The sequence below is a fragment of the Globicephala melas genome, chromosome 16 (assembly GCF_963455315.2).
Source record: "Globicephala melas chromosome 16, mGloMel1.2, whole genome shotgun sequence".
Taxonomy (NCBI): Eukaryota; Metazoa; Chordata; class Mammalia; order Artiodactyla; family Delphinidae; genus Globicephala; species Globicephala melas.
The window spans coordinates 2,271,633-2,290,452 of NC_083329.1; the positions used below are offsets into that span (position 1 = coordinate 2,271,633).

At 47.8% G+C, this 18,820-nt stretch overlaps 1 long non-coding RNA gene across 7 annotated transcripts in view; it reads right to left on the bottom strand.

Moving 5' to 3' along the window:
* LOC132593646 (uncharacterized) overlaps nucleotides 1-18,820 on the bottom strand; it is a 511,924-nt gene that overhangs the window by 330,858 nt on the left and 162,246 nt on the right. The window lies entirely within an intron of this gene.

The window sequence follows — 18,820 nt, forward strand, 5'->3', positions numbered from 1 at the left end:
TGGAGCCTCTGGCTGAAGAGACCAGACTGTTCTAGAAGCAAACAACCCCTGGGGAGGCGGAGGCACATAGGCCTTCCAGGGAAATTCTTAGATAGCCAGCTGTTCAGACTCCAGGATAGAAGTGAACTTTCAAATCAAAGCCTTAAAATTGTTTAAATTATTGAAGTGGTTTATTCTTTCCACATCTTCTGTAGCCCGCAGGGTCTACTGCTTCGCTGAGGTATCTTTTCAAACCTGGATCAAGTATTATGTTCACTTTCCTGACCAGCTCACATTGATTTATCTCTGAATCGCCCAAGCATTGGGGGCCTGGGCACTGGACACTGGAGCTCAGCCTCCTAGACACTCGCCTGTTTGGACACAGTTGGGAACCACGCAGGAAGGGATACAGGATGCTGGTGGGCAGACCTTGGGCATTGCAGGTCAGGGCCTTTCAAGAAAGCTGAGGCCTCTTGCTCCGCGGTCACTCCTCGTTAACATTCCGACCTGCTTGGATCTCCGGATGCCCCGCTGTCCTGTGTGTGTTTCTGTAGGGGCTGCAAGTGCGGAGGCCTCCGGGCTTAAGCGGGAAGAGCTTTGCCTCTGTTCTTCCTTCCAGCTAACATTCTCATCGTCGTTGGTCTGATTAAGCTTCCACTCTGGCTGGAAAACCTCTTCCATGCACATCAATAGAATTGTAGTTTTGCAGCTGCTACACACTGGCTGTGAAAGCCATCGATGGCTGAGCGACGTTACCCCGACCACAGCTATCAGCAGTAAGACTGTAACACACATATTTGGAGATAAGTAGAGTGATCTCACTCATTACTTAAAAGGATGGAATCAGATTTTGCAGAAAATCAATACCCTGAATAGACTTCTATTTTTCCTAAAGTAGGACACACGACTTTGTTCTATATTGTGAACGAAACACAGAGGATACAGAAGAGAATCGATCTTACAACTCCAAAGTTTTTCCTTGAACTTCACGTGCAGTGGCTCTTCCTTGATGTGTCTCACGAATTATATGCCTCAACCACATCGGATGAGCGCCTAACCCTATGGTGACAGAGACTGTGGGGGCCAGAACGGGGTCCCTGCCCCCCAGGAGACCATGGCTTGGCAAGGGAGAGCGCTGTCCAAGGCAGGCAGGTTGTTACAACGCAGTTGACTCTACCAGGATCAGAGCAAACATTCAGAGGCAGGAGCAGCTCGTGCTATTAGCATCCAAACTCTGCTGAGTTGAAAGGTGAGCAGTAATTCAACTGGCTAATGGGTTTCGTAGCCAATGTATCATGTGCTGATGCCCTGAGATCAAGTTTTGTCTGAAGCCCCAAACCCAACGCACAGACTCATAGAAAGATTGCGGGAGGGACCGCTGCCAGCGCCCTCTGCTGGTTGTGGATAGTAAGTACTCACTCCCCACTTGGTAGATAACCAGCCCTCCTGCAACATCCCTGCCTCTGCCCTTAACTCCCCACCCCAAATCCCACCCCCAAGCCCCCAGCTCCTCCCTGGGGACCACGTCTGACTTCTCTGCTCTCTTTGGCTCCCCTCCCAGGACACCCGGGACCTGGGTCCAGACGACTCCTCCTGAGGGTGGCTGTGGCCACATCTCACCCTAACCCTAACCCCATATGATGCTGCCGTTTCCTCGTGGGAAGAGGACTCTTTGCCTGACCTTCAAGGCCTGGCACTACCCATCCTCAGTCTACTCGGCAGAACACAAATTCCAACAGAACCAAAACACGTGCTGGTCCCCATCACACAGCCGCCTTTTCCTCTCCTGATCCTCACCCTCCGCTCGTTCCAAACGCCCCTGCCTCCCAAGGTCGGTACAAATGCCACCTCCATGAAGTCCCCCCGGATTTCACTGCCACCATCTCCCCAAATCAACCTCTCCTGCTCCGAGAAATCAGTGTCTATTCCTCTCGCCGTGTAAGACCTTGTGCGGCACACCGAGGCTATCCTCCACTTGTTACCCCCGCTGCACTCGCCCCTCCTCTGGGACACAGTCAGGGTCTGCTTTACGCTGAGATCTCCTTCCTCCATCCTCTCTCTCCTTCCACTAGCGCCCAGCACAGGCCCCGGAACTAAGCAGCCCTTCCACACAAATGTGTATTTACTGCACGAACTCATAAACTCTACTCGGATTCAGGTGGGAGTGTGTAGACTCACAACACACAAAAGCAAGTGAACAAAACGCAGAAAATATGGGACGTTCAGTGTTCATTTTACAGAGGATGAGCACTTACTAAAGAACACCTTAATTCACAGAAAACCAAAGGCAAAAAAGATGTACAGTATCTCCTTGGGAAAAAGTACACAAACAGCTATTTCTCTAACGGCCAAATTTAATGGTGGGGACATCATTCACTCACTTATTCAGGAGGTGGACTGAACACCAGCCCCGCACCTGGCCCCCTGTCAGGCACCGGGTCCCCCACGGGGAACCGCAGACCCCGTCCCTGCTCAGCAGGATTTTCCCCAGTGGAGAGATGGCACGTGTAGCAGATAGACCCTCTCCTACATCGTCCTCACTGTTCCCCGGATTCCACTAGAAACACAAAACCACCAAAACCCTCATGGTCTGGGGGGGCATTTAACGTGGAGGCGAATAGCTCGGCATATCTTAACAGCTTGAAGGCATCGCTGCCTTGGCGTTACACGGCGAGGTGGCCGTCACAATTCTTAGTCACCAGGCAAGGATGCTTTACATTCAGTACAGCCCCAAAGACCTAAAAATGTGACATTTGATTTAGAAAGCTATCTTTCGAGAACTGTTCTTTAAAAACTGTCGGCTTTTAGGAGAAACTGCATTTTGACTCATGATTCAGAGCCCGGGAAACACCTTCCTCCTGCACACACGTGCCAGGGGGACCCCTGGAAGCGGTGTGAGGCCAAGGTCCCCAACACACTAACCGGGTCCCCCAACGGAACGGGAGCTGAGCTTCAGCCACAGGCCAGCCTCGCCCCACTGGGCACAGCCTGGACCTAGTCTGCTGCCCGCAGCCAGGGCCCCAGATGTGGCCACACGGGCTGCCAGGCCTTCCCCAGAGGACTTCTCAGGAAGCCTGTGATCCTTACTGGGGTTGAGATCCTGAAACACCGCCACCAGGGAGCCCTGCACTCAGCAGGGCTGCTGAGCGCAGATCCTCAGGGCTCATCACACTTCCCCACGTGCAGTCCAGGTGGGATGGCCAAGGCGTCTGTGCCCAGGGACCTCACAGCCGGCAGCAGGACCGTGGACAGCTCATACGCCTCCTGGCTCTAGTCCTGGCCCTGCTCCTCTGCCAAGGAAGGGAACATTAGTCTCCACGCCAAGCCTGCCTCCTTTGATCTGAAAGGAAATCCCTGGTGAGTGCTTTTCACCAAAAAAAAAAAAAAAAAGGCAGGTGGGGGTAGTTCCCTGGTGGCCTAGTGGTTAGGACTCACTGCCATGGCCCAGGTTTCAATCCCTGAGAAACTGAGATCCCACAAGTTGAACAGCACAGCAAAAAAAAAAAAAAAAGATACCTGGAACATGATCTGTGGCTATTAAAGATAAACACTCCTTTACTAGATCCTGCATGCACGCTGCAACTAAAGATCCCATGTGCTGCAACTAAGACCCAGCGCGGCCAAAATAAAATAAAATTTTTAAAAAAGATCAACATTCCCTTAAATCCTCAAGTAAAAGGATTTTAATTGTTTCATTACATTCTATTTGTCATTTGTCATATATCATTCATCTTCAAGACTATCCCAGAGGAAAACAGATGAGAGAAGCTATTCTGAATTCAGAACCTCTTTCTTGATCGTCTCCGTTGGTTCAAAGAGAAATGTCACCCCACTTCCCCCCGCCAACCACCCAGCCAGGCGGAAACACCTCCCAGCCAGAGATATCACCCTGTATCCTCAGTTCCTGTACCCAGCTGGCACGTGGAGATGCCCAAGAAAAGGTCAGCAAATGAGTGGATGGCACAATCTCAGACAGAAAGAATATCTTCCTTAAACTTTTCCCCTACAATACATCCCCAGAGATTACTGATTTAAGTCTTAAACTCTATTAAAATCCATGGGAATTCTAACACCCCACTCATAATGTGTTCTGCGGGCCTTAATTTTACATGATTTAAATTACTGCAGCTCAATAAGATCAATCATGGGTGTTGGTCCTGTGGCCCCATTGCCTGCTCTGCAGCCCCCCCAGGGTCATGCCCCCTCTGGTCTGAAAGGCTCAGGCACATGGGAACAGAGTGTCAAATGTGTCAGGTTTATAGTTTTCCAACTACCTCTCCCAAGAAACACGACATTTCTAAAATTTATATCTAAATAATTATATGTGGTAATCGAAAGCACTCTATGTGCCAAACAGTTCAATAAAAATAAAAAAGCATGCAGATACGAACACTTCACTGGTTAAACAGCTTCAGTCCCGCCAGGGCCAGTAGGCTGACACAGAGACACATCAGAAAGGCTCACTGCCCAACTCATTCGGTGAGTAGGGATCTGCGAGGGGTAAATGGAGGAGGGGGACACTGTAGAGATGGGGGCCCGGGAGGAAGCAGAATGCCCTCCCTCACGCAGCCCCCGTGGAGTCTGGCAGTGTATTCGTCTCCTGGTGATGCCAGGACAAATTACCATGAACCTGGTGGCTTAGAACAACAGAAATTCATTCCCTTACAGTTCTGGAGGCCGGAAGTCCCAAATCAAGGTGATGCCTGGGCTGGTTCTTCTGGAGACTCAGGAGGACCTGTCCCATGCCTCTCCCCTAGCTTGTGGCAGCGGCTGGCCATCCTCAGCACCCCTCGGCTTGTGGCAGCATCGCTGAGTCTCTGCCTCTGTCATCACATAATGGTCTCCTCTGTGTCCTCTCATCTTCTTCTAAGGATACCCGTCAATGGATTTAGGGCCACCCGAGGGCACACCCTACTCCAGTATGACCGCAACTTAATTTAAATAATTACACCTGCAGTGACCCTATTTCCAAACAAGGTCACATTCTGAGGTTCTGGGCGGACGTGACTTTTGGGGAAGGACACTGTTCAACCCAGTACAGGCAGCGACAGGGTGTAGGCAGGGTTTAGGCAGACGTGTCAGAGGCACGGCACCGCCACTCTAAGAGGACAGTGATGGGCTAGAGCTCCAGGTGGCAGCGACACCTGCAGCACGACATGCTCCCGGTTGCTCACAGGCTCAGGGCAGCTCAGCAGAGCAGGCATCAGGATCCTCCCACGGTCCCCTGGTCTTCTCGCTCAGAAGAGCGAAGGTCACGTATCTGAACGCTCTCCATCCCCCAGAGCACTGACAGCTACTGGCTCTTCAGGCAGGAATGGTTTCCTGGTGGTGTCTGTCCTCCCCGAAAATGGTCCTTGCCCAGAAAGTGCTGGCGTGCAGCCCAGGGATTCACCGGGAATGGGACACACCCTCGTGGCCCCTCCCGTCATCAGGCCCAGCCAGCAGCAATCACTCATTGAAACCGCAGCTCCTACCATAAGGAGAGCCACACACTGGGTTCTCTGGAGGCCTTGCAGAAGGGACATTGCTTGAAATGGCCTATGAGTAGAGAGGAGAACATTCCAGAAGCAGGAGCTATGTGAAAGCAAGAAGGTGAATAGTGCGGGGCAGGCAAGAGACCCTAAAACAGCCCCGTGTGGGTAAATCAGGGCGTATGAGAGGGTGGAATCAAACAGGATGGAAACAGAGGTGGACCCCAGGGTACGCGGGCTGAGGCTTCTCTCCTGAACCCTGCTGACAGGGGTCCCACTGTACTTTAGGAAGATTCAAGGCAGCAGCGTGAGGCCCCATCAAAGTGGCTGAGGAAGAAGACGTAAAAGCCAGTTCCTACATGGGTGAGGGGTCTTACATTTTGAGCCATGGGCGTTGGCCGTCTGGCAAAGCCTAGGACCCCTTCTCAGAAGACTGAGTGCTAAAGGCATAAAGTAAACACAGAAGCGCAAAGGAAATCAATTATAGCGAAGTACGGTTATCAAACGATTTTGAGAAAATAAGCATGATATGGTAACATGTGAGGTTCCTCTTCCCTCTGGGTTCTGAGTGGGGCACAGACCATGGAGGACAAGGGCGAAGCAGGAGGATGGTCTCTTTAGAGTTGTTAGAAGATTCTGAAACCACCTAAGGGCTCTTCTGTGTTTCTGTGTACCCGAGCGCTAAAATTCTAAGGTTTTTAAGACCCCGAAGATTCTGTGGTCCCCAAGGTTCCTGCCCCCACAGTACTGCGAGCTGCCTGAGCCCAGGGGTTTTGTCCGGCTAGCAAGCCCTAGAGCAGCAGGTGCAACACTATGTCTCTGAGTTTAGAGCAGGATAAGCAGGAATGAACGTCCAGATGTCTGCAAGCCTGAAATGTGAGAGGAAAACACGTGTGTGTTCCCTTGGGGTTTCATGAAGTTCAAGGATTCAGGAACATTATACATGCAGTAGCGCCCCCCAGAAGCAGAGCCTGCATTAGGGACAAGTCCCAGGAAACTGCTAATTCCACGGGGCTTTGATGCGTGTGTTCATAATTGAATGAAATGCTAAACATCAGTGAGAGGTTAATGAATATGAAGATGTAATTTTTTTTCCCATCCTAGTTCAAAGATCCCCTGGATTCTGCCCTGATTAGAACAAGACCGCTAGTGTCTACAAGGAAATGTCAGCCTGGAATAGGGCGGGGGTGTGAGGACAGAGAAGAGAGGGTGAAAAAACATGTCAGGGCAGGACAGCTGGGGCAGGGCAGCCCCGGCGAAGGGAGGGCTGAGGGACCAGACACGCTGCACCGTCCTCAGAATTCCTGGAGGGAGATGACGCCGCCTCCAGGAAGAGGGACCACAGAAGGAGAGGCCGTGTGGATAGCAAAGTGACTTGCTTTGGTGACAGAAATAGAACATCTGCAGGAAAAGCTCAGCCAGCCACTGAAAAAGCGAGTTTCTACACAGGAACCATCCGGGAAGCAATCATCAATTTTGAAACGGCCTGGAACGGAGGAAGCGACAGATATTCTGGGCGCGCCACTGTTTGTTTTTTCAGCTTATTCTAGGATAGGTTGAGTGTTTTAATTTTTAAATGATATGATAACATCTATAGTTACAAGACACTTACATATGAAAATTTTAGAAAAATTTCTGGAATACATTAAAATTCCTTCAATGTTATATGAGCAATTACCTCACTTTCTGACACCTGTTTTTCCAGTTCTACTGAGGCATGATTGACAAATAAAAATGTATATATTTAAAGTGTACAACATGATGCTTTGATGTATGTATTCACTGAGAAAGGACTGCCACCATTGAAGGACTGCATCTATTACCTCACACGGCTACCATATATTTTGTAGTGACACCACTTCAGAGCTACTCTCTCAGCAAATTTCAAGCGTACAATACAGTATTGTTAACTATCGTCACCATGCTGTACATTAGATCCCCCCAGGGCTTATTCATCTTATAACTGAAAGCTTGTACCTTAAGACCAATATCTCCTCATTTCCCTAACCTCCAGCCCCTGGAAACCGCCATTCTACTCTCTATCAGTTTGATCTTTTTTTTTTTTTTTTAGATTCCACATATGAGTGAGATGATACAGTATTTGTCTTTCTCTGTCTGGCTTATTTCCCTTAACATAATGCCCCCAGGTTCCATCCATGTTGTCACGAATGGCAGGATTTCCTTCTTTTATTTGGCTGATTGATAATCCATATATATTTACCACATTTTCTTTATCCATTCATCCACCGATGGACACTTAGGTTGCTTCTATATCTCTGGTAGTGAGTAAATGCTGCTATGAGCATGGGAGTTCAGCTATCTCTTCAAGACACTGACTTCATTTCCTTTGGATATATACCCAGAAGCAGGGTTGCTGAATCATATGGTAGCTCTATTTTTCATATTTTGAGTAACTTCCATAACCTTTTCCACAGTGACTGCTCCAATCTACATTCCCACCAACAGTGCACAAGGGTTCACTTTTCTCCACATCCTGGCCAACGTGTGTTATCTCGCGTCTTATTGATAATTGCCATCCTAACAGCTGTGAGGTGTTTTTAACCTATTTGTTTCTTACTATTGGGTCATATGAGCTCCTTATATATTTGGGGTATTTATCCCTTATCATATAGATAGTCTGCAAACATTTTCCCCATTCTGTAGATTGCCTTCATTTGTTTATGGTTTGCTGTGATTTGGTGTGGTCTCACTAGTCTATTTCTGGTTTTGTTGCCTGTGCTTTCGGCATCATATCCAAAAACTCATTGACAAGACCAACGTCAAGGAGCTTTCTTCCTATGTTTTCTTACAGAAGTTTTACAGTTTCAGGTCTTACATTTACATCTTTAATGCATTTCAAGTTAATTTTGTGAGTAGGATGGGGTCAAGTTTCATTCCTCTGCATGAGAGTACCCAGTTTTCCTAGCACCATTTATTGAAAAGACATTCTTCCTCCACTGTGTATTCTTGGATCTCTTGCCAAAGGTTAGTTGACTATATATTCATGGGTTTACTCTGGACCCTTGATTCTGTTCCATTAGTCTATGTATCTGTTTTTATGCGAGCACCATATTGCTTTATCATAGCTTTGTAACATCATTTGACATCAGGAAGTGTGATGCCCCCAGGTTGGTTCTTCTCTCTCAAGATTGCTTTGGCTACTCAGGGTCATTCGTGGTTCCGTATGAATTTCAGGATCTTTTTGTCTATTTTAGTGAAAAACGTCATTGGAATTTTGATAGGGATTGCATTGAAACTGTAGATCACTTTGGGTACTTTGGACATTTTAACAATAGGAATTCTTCCAACCCATGAACATGAGATATTTTTCCATTTATTTGTATCTTCCTTAATTTCTTTTATCAACGCATTATAGTTTTCAGCATACAGGTCTTTCACCTCCCCAGTTAAATTTATTCCTAAGTATTTATACTCTTTCTGATGTATTGTAACTGGGATTGTTTTCTTAGTTTCTCTTCCTGATAGTTCATTGTTAGTGTATAGAAACACAACTGATTTTTGTTATTCTGATTTTATATCCTTCAACTTTACAGATCGTCCATTAGTTCTAACAGATATTTGATGGAGTCTTTAGGGTTTCCTATATATATGATAATTTCATTTGCAAACAGAGACAATTCTACTTCTTCCCTTCTGATTTAGACGCCTTTTTTTCTTTTTCTTGCCTAATTGCTCTGGCTAGGACTCCCAGTACCACATGCTGAATGGCAGTGGCCACAGTGAACAATCCTTGTCTTGTTTCCGATCTCAGAAAAAAATCTTTCCGCTTTTACCATCGTGTTTTCTGCTGAGAAATGGACTGATAGCCCTGTGGAAGTTCTCTGTATGTGATGAGTTCCTTTACTCTTGCTGCTTTCAAAATTCTTTCTTTGTCTTGGATTTTCGACAGTTTTATATGTCTCAGTGAAGTCTTTCTTGGATTGAATCTGTTTGGGCACCTATAAGCTTCATGTACCTGTACGACTATGTCTCTCCCCAGATTTGGGACATTTTCGGCCATTCTTTTCTTTTTTTTTAATTAATTAATTAATTTATTTTATTTTTGGCTGCGCTGGGTCTTTGCTGCTGCATGCAGGCTTTCTCTAGTTGCAGGGAGCGGGGGCTACTCTTCATTGACGTGCGCGGGCTTCTCATTGCAGTGGCCTCTCTTGGTGCAGAGCACGGGCTCTAGGCACGCGGGCTTCAGTAGTTGTGGCACGTGGGCTCAGTAGTTGTGGCTCACAGGCTCTAGAGTGCAGGTTCAGTAGTTATGGTGCACGGGCTCTCGAGCGCAGGCTCAGTAGTTGTGGCGCACGGGCTTAGCTGCTCCACGGCATGTGGGATCTTCCCAGACCAGGGCTCGAACCCACATCCCCTACAATGGCAGGTGGATTCTTAACCACAGCGCCACCAGGGAAGCCCTGGGCATTATTTTCTTAAGTAAGCTTTCTGCCCTTTCTTTCTCTCTCTCTCTCCTTCCCCCTCCCTCCCCCTCCCTCCCCCTCTCTGTCTGTCTCTCTCCCTCCTCCTCCTCCTGGGACTCCCATAATATGGACATTGTTCCACTTGATGATATTCAATAATTCACAGAGGCTTTCTTTACTCTCTTTTATCCTTATGTCTTTTTTCTCCACTGACGGGATAAATCAAACGACCTGCCTTGGAGTTTACAGATTCTTTCATCAGCTTGATCAAGCCTGCTGCTGATGCACTCTGCATCACTCATTCATTCATCGTACTCTTCAGCTCCAGAATATCTGTTTGGTTCTCTTTTATGAATTCCATCTCTCTGTTAAGCCTCTCATCTGCTCACATATTATTTTCCTGATTTCATTGAGTTATATGTCTGTGTTCTCTTACAGCTCACTGAGCTTCCTTAAAACAATTATTTTGAATTCTTGGTCAGGCATTTCATAAATCTCTATGTGTTTGGGGTCGGTTAGTGGAAAATTATTGCGTTCCTTTGGTGGTGTCATGTTTCCTTGATTTTTCACGTTCCTTAAAGTCTTGTGCTGCTGTCTTCACACGTGAAAAAGCAGTCACCTCCTCCAGTCTTTAGTGACTGACTTTCCGAAATGCCACCAGTGAGCCCAGCCACTGATTCTGAGGTTTGCTCAGACTTTTGGAGATGCCCACTCCACACTTCGTATTCACCCTTGGGGAGGAATGCTTAAGATTGTATGCCTTCTGTCTTTCCTGCAAAGTCAGGCCTAGTGCTGAGAGCCTCCTGTGTTTTCCCTAGCATTGTACCCTGAAATACTCAAGTTCGTGGGCCTTCTCCCAATCCTCCAGAGCCAGGCTGGCTTCCTGTGAGTGCTAACTACTGGTCTGCAAACACTCACCCTTGCTCCCTCTCAGGAGTGCACCTGGGGAGCCTGTCACGGGGTGGGACGCTATGGGTGAGACACAGGAGCACTGGGCCAGCTGTGGTATTTGTTACCACTGTCCGGGGACCAGCTGAGGGGTTTGCAGATGTGGGGTCCCCAGTAGCTCATGGTGGGCTTCCTGGTGGAGTCCATGAAGGATCAGGAGGATGAACTGTGACGTGGTTAGCAGCATCCCTTTGGTGAGTTCCGAGCCCCAGCTGCTGCGCTCCCAGCTTCGCCCAGCCACTCAGCCATGCCAATCACCTCAGTATCCTGAGTGGGGTGAGAAATAAGCATGCATCCTGGATGGTGTCCCACAGAGCTGGACAAGCCAGGCACCAACTCGAACTCACACACTTGCACTTTCCCCTGTGGGAGAAATCCCGGGACGGAGACTCTGCTCCAGGTCCCTCTCGAGTTTCTGGTGGTTGCATCAGTCTTTGGTTTCCCTTGACTCGTCAATGCATCATCCAGTCCTCTGCCCTCACGTGGCATTCTCCTTGTATTTTCACATCATCTTCCCTCTAAGCGCGTGTCTCTGTATCTTAATCCCCCCCTTTTTTAAGATCAGCAGTCATATTGGATAAGGGCCCACCTAATGACCTCATTGTAACTTGCTTACCTCTGTAAAGACCCTGTCTCCAAATAAAGTCACATTCTGAAGTACTGGGGATTAGGACTTCAACACATGAATTTGGGGGAGGGGTAGCACAATTCAACCCATAGTAGGAGGTGAAGGCAAAGAAAATCCTGAGAAAGGTCAGAGTTGGGCAGCTTCAGGCAGATGGGACTATGATGAGGCGCCAGCTGTCTCTGGGGGTGGGGCGGGGGGCGGGGACGGGGGGCAGGGGGTGGGGGCAGAGGGGCGGGGGCGAGGGCCGCGGTGGGGGGAGAGGGGGGCGGGGGTGGGGGGCGGGGGGCAGGAGACAAAAGCCATGGATATGATCCACTTTTGCTCTATGGTTTAGGCTAAGCTGACTTCAAGAAACCCTTCACTTCTTAGACAGGCTGGGCATGTGGGGCCATAAGTAATGTCTTAGGATTGCTGCTGGCAGCCCAGTGACTCTGCAACCCCCCTCTTCCGTCGCCAGCTTGTTCAAGTCCTTGCATCTGGCGTGGGCAGCCCAGGTACCCCATCACCCACCAGACTAGGAGTCTTCTGACCCAGCTCTGCCCAGAGCTCCAGCAGTCACCAGGAACCTCAGGCACAAATGACGGTGTGTAGCCATAACCAGCCCCTGGGAACTGCTTGCTATCCATCTACTTTGGGGACCCACTGGCACACGTGTCAAGAGATAGGGAAGCACAGAATGTGTCGTAGTCTCCTGGCGTTGCTAAGGCTGATGTGCAAGGACTCTGGTAGACATTCCATCCCCCACTTTTCCAGAATCAGGCTCAGAATCTGATGTGCAAGCTTCCAGGTCCCATCTGTGCTTTATTTTAAAAGTGCATAGCTAATAAACTATTTTCATCTTTTAAAATGGCATAAATGTCATTAGAAAGTAACCTGAGCTTATTGGCTTTATTTAACTCTTGACAGGTATAGAATACAACATTAAAAATGCAATTAACTTGGGCAGTGGGGAAGAAATAACCCTATCAGATGGGTGTCTTTTGGGTAAGGAGAGATATTTACATCTCATAAATCAAAACTTTCAGAGTCACATCCCAAAATAGGACTATGGTTCCTTATTATCCCAAACTTCTTAACTCTTGGAGGTAAGTTATTAGTTGGATGCTACCATTGATTAGATGGAAAAACAAAGATTCCCCTCAAACTAAACCATTTCCCAATAAAATAAAGTGGACTGGGAGTCTGTCTGTGATGGTGAATTTTATGTGTCAACCGGAATGGACCACAGGGCTCCCTGACATCTTGTCAAACATCATTCTGGGGGGGGTCTGTGGGGGTGTTTCTATATGAGATGAACATGTGAATCTGTAGACTGAGTAAAGCAGTTCTCCTCCCCAATGTGGCGGGCCTCATCCAATCAGCTGACGGCCTGAAAAGAACAAAAAGGCTGACCTTCCTACAAGTAAGAGGGAATTTTCTGCTGTCTGACTGCCTTCAGCCAGGACATTGCGTCTTTTTTTTTTTTTACTGTCTTGGGATTCAAACTGGAACACTGGCTCTCCCTGGGTCTTGAGCCTGCCAGCTCTGGACTGGAATTTACACCATCAGTTCTTCTGGGTCTCCAACTTGCAGTCCACAGATCTTGAGAGTGTCAGGCTCCACATCATGTGAGCCAATTCCTTATAATAATTATACATATATTTATCTCCTGTTGGTCCTATTTCTCTGGAGAACCCTGACTGATACGCTATCTCTGCACCATTATTCATTCAGTGACTTAAATATTTGCTGGGCACCATGGTAAACCGCTGTTTTTACACTCAGCATTGATTATGCATCCTTCTCATTTTCTCTGGAGGCCAACCTCCATCACTCTCAGTCTGGGGGGTTTGGCTGGGACCCCACCTCCCTTGCACCGCAATTCAGGATAAGCACGTGACCCAGACCTAGCGAGTTCACACAGCCTGTCCTGTGGCTACAATGACTGGTTTAGGGCTGAACACCTGACCCAAGTTCACCCAAAGATAAACAAGCCCAGGACTCCAATTTTGGAACCATCGGAGGAAACGTTCTCTTCCTGCTGGAAATTTAGGTGAAAACCCTGCTGATGCTGGAGCCGCTTGGTGGGGCTGGCTCACCGGGACCCACCCAAGAGCTAAGATAACACAGATGGAATCAGAGGCCACACTGGATGAGCTCAGCAGGGGCCCTGACTCTCTAGCACTCCTGAATTCCATGTGCAAATGAACTTCCCGTTTGCCACTGAGAAAGGGGTGTCCGCCACTTGCACCCAAAGAGCCCCACCTTCAGCCAGGTGCCTAGTGATGCTTCACTCTGGGCTAAGAAATGAGAGTAGCTTTGGGGGGCTTAGTGGAGCTGACTTCAAAAATAAAAGTGAATGGAGCTTTCACTCAGCACCACAGAGAAATCTGAGACACCGCAGACCACCCCGTCTGCTCCCCTTTCGGATAAGGAAGCCACGAGGGTGTCACGTGGCCAGCTCCTAGTCACAAAGCAGGAGGTTATTCAGGGACACGGGTGAAGTTCTCTAACTGATGGACCTCCCCCACCACCCTAGAATCAGGAAACGCTGGGGAGAATAAGACCCACAGGAGAAGCACCTGGGATTTAAATAAAGAATATGGTGCCTGCCAGCCGCTGGGTCTAGCTCAAGTCACTCGGCTCAACTTTAGGAAACAATGGGGGATATTTTCCACCTGTTTACCCTGAAACATGTATGTCTCCTGCACACCAGCTGTGACCGTCACTCCTCACTGGTGGTCAGCTTGATTTTCTTCTACCGTCTCCCATTTCACTGACTTAACACAACCTAAGAAGTCATTCTACCCAACGTGGACATCCGTGAAAGTCAGGAAGGAGAAAGTGAGGGCCCAGTGTAGGCTGAATCTCTCTTTATGCCTGCCTGGATGTCTTCAAGGACACAAGCGTCTAATTCATACTTAATTTCACGGGTATGTAACTGATATGGCCCCTCTACCAGCTCAGACTACATAATGAGCTCACACACCTTTTAACCGTCAAATTAGTAACCCTGTGTGTCCAAGCAGCCCTTGTGACAATGCTTTCCTTCCTCCAGCTAGGAATGCCCCTTTCACAAAACCCCAGCTACCCCACAGGTGAGAAACCCAGGCAGAGGCTCGGTCTGCTGGGAGCCCTGACTCGTGACTGTGGTCGCTGACACAGCTGTAAGACGAAGCTGTGACCCGATGCTTCAGCCCAGGCCCCGTCCTGCACAGTGTCCACAAGCCAGGTGTCGCCACTGCCCCAGCACGGTTTCTCTGGGTCAGGCGTAGGACGCCTCTCTCCAGTGTTGGGCTCAGCGCTGGTCACTTTCACCACTCTAGGCTTAGGTCCAATGCCCAGTCCTTGAGGGACAGTTCTCGTAATTTACACACACACACACACACACTCATGCAATCTTCCTATGGCAATCCAAGATGCCGGCTGCTGGGTCAGAGGCTTCTTCATCAGTCACACACACGCAGTACCTCTGGACACATGGGCATAGATCTCTTCTAAGGCCTTGAGGACGGATCGCTTTCTTGATGGCCAATGGTGAGGTCATTTGCCAAAGCTCATCATTGCTAATCAATGTTACCGCACTGCCCAAGAGGGAGGGGAGTGGACAGGAGCTGGGCGACATACGAGACCTGGACTCACAAGCCCTCCCCTACAGGGACACACGCCAGGACTTCTACAAGACCTCCCACGGTACCCTCTTCCTGCCCCAGGGAAACTGGAAATAACTGCTGTGTCTCCACGGCCCCCAAAAGGCAATCACAAATATGAAACAGCTGCTGTCAGTCTGCTGCCCAGAAGCCGGGCTGAACAGCCTCAGCAGGTCACACCTCCTGAGACACCATCATACACTCAGGTCTCTGACACACAAAAAGCTCGGTACCAATCAGGGCTAATTGCAGGCTTCTGTGCTACCCTCCTGGCTCAGCTGTTTAGCAAAAATTACATTGCGTTACATTTTCTACTAATCAGCTTCAAGAGCAGAGTGTGAAATTAACTTGAAATAATTTCACGCTTTCAAGTAACCTTTATTTTCTAAATTGCGGTGCTTCGTAGTAACTATTTTATCCGACTGTATAATAACAGTGTTCTTTGCACGAGGGTATAGCACTTATAGAACAGCTGCTATCATAATCAAATACCAATAGCTCATCTTTATTTTAGCATTAAGTCAATAGCACTTGATAAACTTCAATACCATAAGTGTTATTGGTTAAATAAGTGTTCTCTGACGTGTGGCTTAATGAATCAGAACCAGTTTAAAGGAGTCTGGCTTGAAATACTGAAATCTGCCAAATGTAAGGCTTCTATAAAACATCAAAATCTGCAGGTAACCAAAGGTTCAGCTGTATTTTGGACACGCACCCTCTTCCAAGGCGCCCTCACATACGTGGTTTCACTTAAAATATGTTAGCATATTTACGCTGAAGACTCACCCAACAGCAAACCCAGCTCCTGCGTTTATGTTTTTGCTCTTTCCTAATCAATTTTTAACACACATTTGCCCAAACTTGTCCCTCAAAAGCCAATACTGAAGGAAAGAAATACCATGCTTATTGTAGCTTAATAATCATGAACGTAGGGCTTCCCTGGTGGCGCAGTGGTTGAGAGTCGGCCTGCCGACGCAGGGGACGTGGGTTCGAGCCCCGGTGCAGGAAGATCCCACATGCCGCGGAGCGGCTGGGCCCGTGAGTCATGGCCGCTGAGCCTGCGCGTCCAGAGGCCCACGTACCGCAAAAAAAAAAAAAAAAAAAAAAAAGGCCAGAGCAATCTTGAGCTACATTAATAGAACGATGGTATCTAGGAAGCAAGAGGTAATAGCTGTACCCTATAATTGGAACTTGCCTGGAGTGTCATATTTAAATATGAGCCCCCTTGCTTGGAAAGAAATGAGGCAATAGAAAGAATGACCTAGATGGCGTAGGGACTGAAATCGGGCCCCGAGAGACACAGAGGAATGTTGGTCAGAGGATCCGCACACGTGTCACAGTGGCAGGACTAGGGTGAATCGGCAGAGACGACAAGCTGGGAGGGGCTGTCTACACGCACAGCTGCTCAGACACAGAACAAGCCATTTGCAGGTCAACTAACTGAAGTTCTCTCATTCCAGAGGTGATGAAAAGCTACAGAGAGAAGACCTAACAAGTGGGTTCTTTATATTTGCCTTAAAAAGTCAGTATTTCAGTGAAATCTCCTCCATGCCGAGCTCCAGGGTCTCCTTGCATTGAGGAGACAGAGCTGGGAAAGCTCTGAAAGCCCAAGAGGCTAGAGGTCACAGAGTGCAGGGGAGGAGGGGGCTGCACCTGTGAAAGCTCCAGAGACCCCCAGAGGACTCCCCCAGACAGTCAGCGCATGCCTGTGGAAAAGCCACCCAAGACCAGGAACAGGACCCCCAAGAAGATTAGAGGGAACAATCATCAAGGCTCACAAAGGCCAAGAACAGTGCCCGTTCCACCAGCCTGATTAGGAGAACCTTAAGCTACAGGGAAGAGGGTAAAGCACTCAACAGTTCCACGCACTCGTGGAGTAACTTAACCTGGACTAAAACTCACTCCGCTCCCACCTAAGAAGCATAAGAGCAAACTCTGAAAGGAGCAAACTGTTTCCAAGGAACTAAACCATGGCACAGAACAAAGCTCAGGAATATTTACAGGAACAGAGGAATATCCAGCACCCAATAAGGTAGAATCAGTGTCTGGCTTCCCGTCAAAGACTGCTCGGCGCACAAAGAAACAAGAAGATGACACCCACCACAAGGAGAAAAAGCAAGCAGCCCAAACTGGCCTAGCTTTGACATGATGATAAATTAGTAGAGAAGGACATAATACAGGTACGATAACTGTTCTATATGCTCCATAACATAGAGGCTGTGCATGTTAAGAAGAGCTGTGGAAGCCACTAAAAAAGACCCAAATTGAAGTTTCAGAAATGAAAACTGTAAGGTATGAGATTAAAATAAATATGACAGATAGAATTAACAGCGGGTTAAACACTGTGGCAGAAAAAATTAGTGAACCTGAAGACATAGCAATAGATGAAATTAAACACAGAAAGGGGGAAATGGCTCAAAAAATGAACAGAGCGTCAGGATGGTGCGGGACAACTTCAAGTGACCAAATACACACGGCCTAGCAGCTCAGAAAAAGAAAGGAGAGGTTGGGGATAGAACGGCATAACATTTTCTAAATTTTATGAGAACCTAAACCCATCGGTCAAAAAACCTCATCAAACCAAAAGCACAATAAACATGAAGAGAACCACACAAAGGCACACATTACCATCAAACTGTTCAAACTATAAAAAGAACCTTAAAGGCAGCCAGAGAACAGGGTCACGTTACCTGGAGAGGAAAAGGAATGAGGGTAACAGCAGACATCTCGGTGGGGTAAGTGTCAGCTGATAAACGACGGCACAACTTTAAATTATTGAAAAACACTGTCAACCTACAATCCTTTACTCCATAAAAACGGCTTTAAAAGTGAAGGCAAAATAGTTTCCAGACATGCAAAAGCTGAGAAACGTTATCACCAGTGAAACTACAACATAAGCAAGTTTTTCAAGCAAAGGGAAAATGAGAGCAGATAGAAATCTGGATCTACACAAAGTAATAAAGAACTCCAGAAGTGGTAACTACGTGGGTAAATATAAAGACAGTTATTCTTATTACTTGTAGCACTTTAAAATATAGCTGACTTCTTAAGCCAAAATTAATGACAGTGCCTTGTCTGGTTTGTAATATACATAGAGGCAAAGTTTGGAAACAATAAAGCAAAGACCAGGAGTCTCTGTAAGTGGAAAAGGGAGACAAGAGAGGGAACCAAAAAGATGGCAGAGCGAGAAGACTCAGTCCGTTGCTGGCTTGAAGGAGGAGGAATGTGGGCGCCTCTCGAAGCAGGAAAGGCAAGGAAAAAGATTCTCCCCTGGAGCCTCCGGAAGGAACAAAGCCCTCCTGACACCGTGATCTTAGCCGTGTGAGACCTCTGTCAGACGTCCGACCTCCAGAACTATGAGATAATAAATATGCATTGTTCTAAATCACAAAGTCTATGATCGTTCGCTACAGTAGCCACAGGAAACTCACACATTCAATTCAATGAGTGAATAAGAGGATGGATGGATGGATGGATGGGTGGATAGATGAACAGATGCATGGATGAATGGGTGGATGGATGGGTGGATGGGTGGATGAATAAAAGTGCCTCCTGCCACCAAACTCCTGGCTTCTATGTCATGCATCTGTCATTTTTGCTTCCCTGAGCATTGATCCCTTTTCATCTGGTAATAGCACCTTGATTTTGCTTTGGAAAACCACCCTTCTCTTATCTTCTATCCATGTGGTTCTGGTGAGGCTACCATGGATGTCCAGCAGTAGGGGTGGCCTAGGGCCTGGG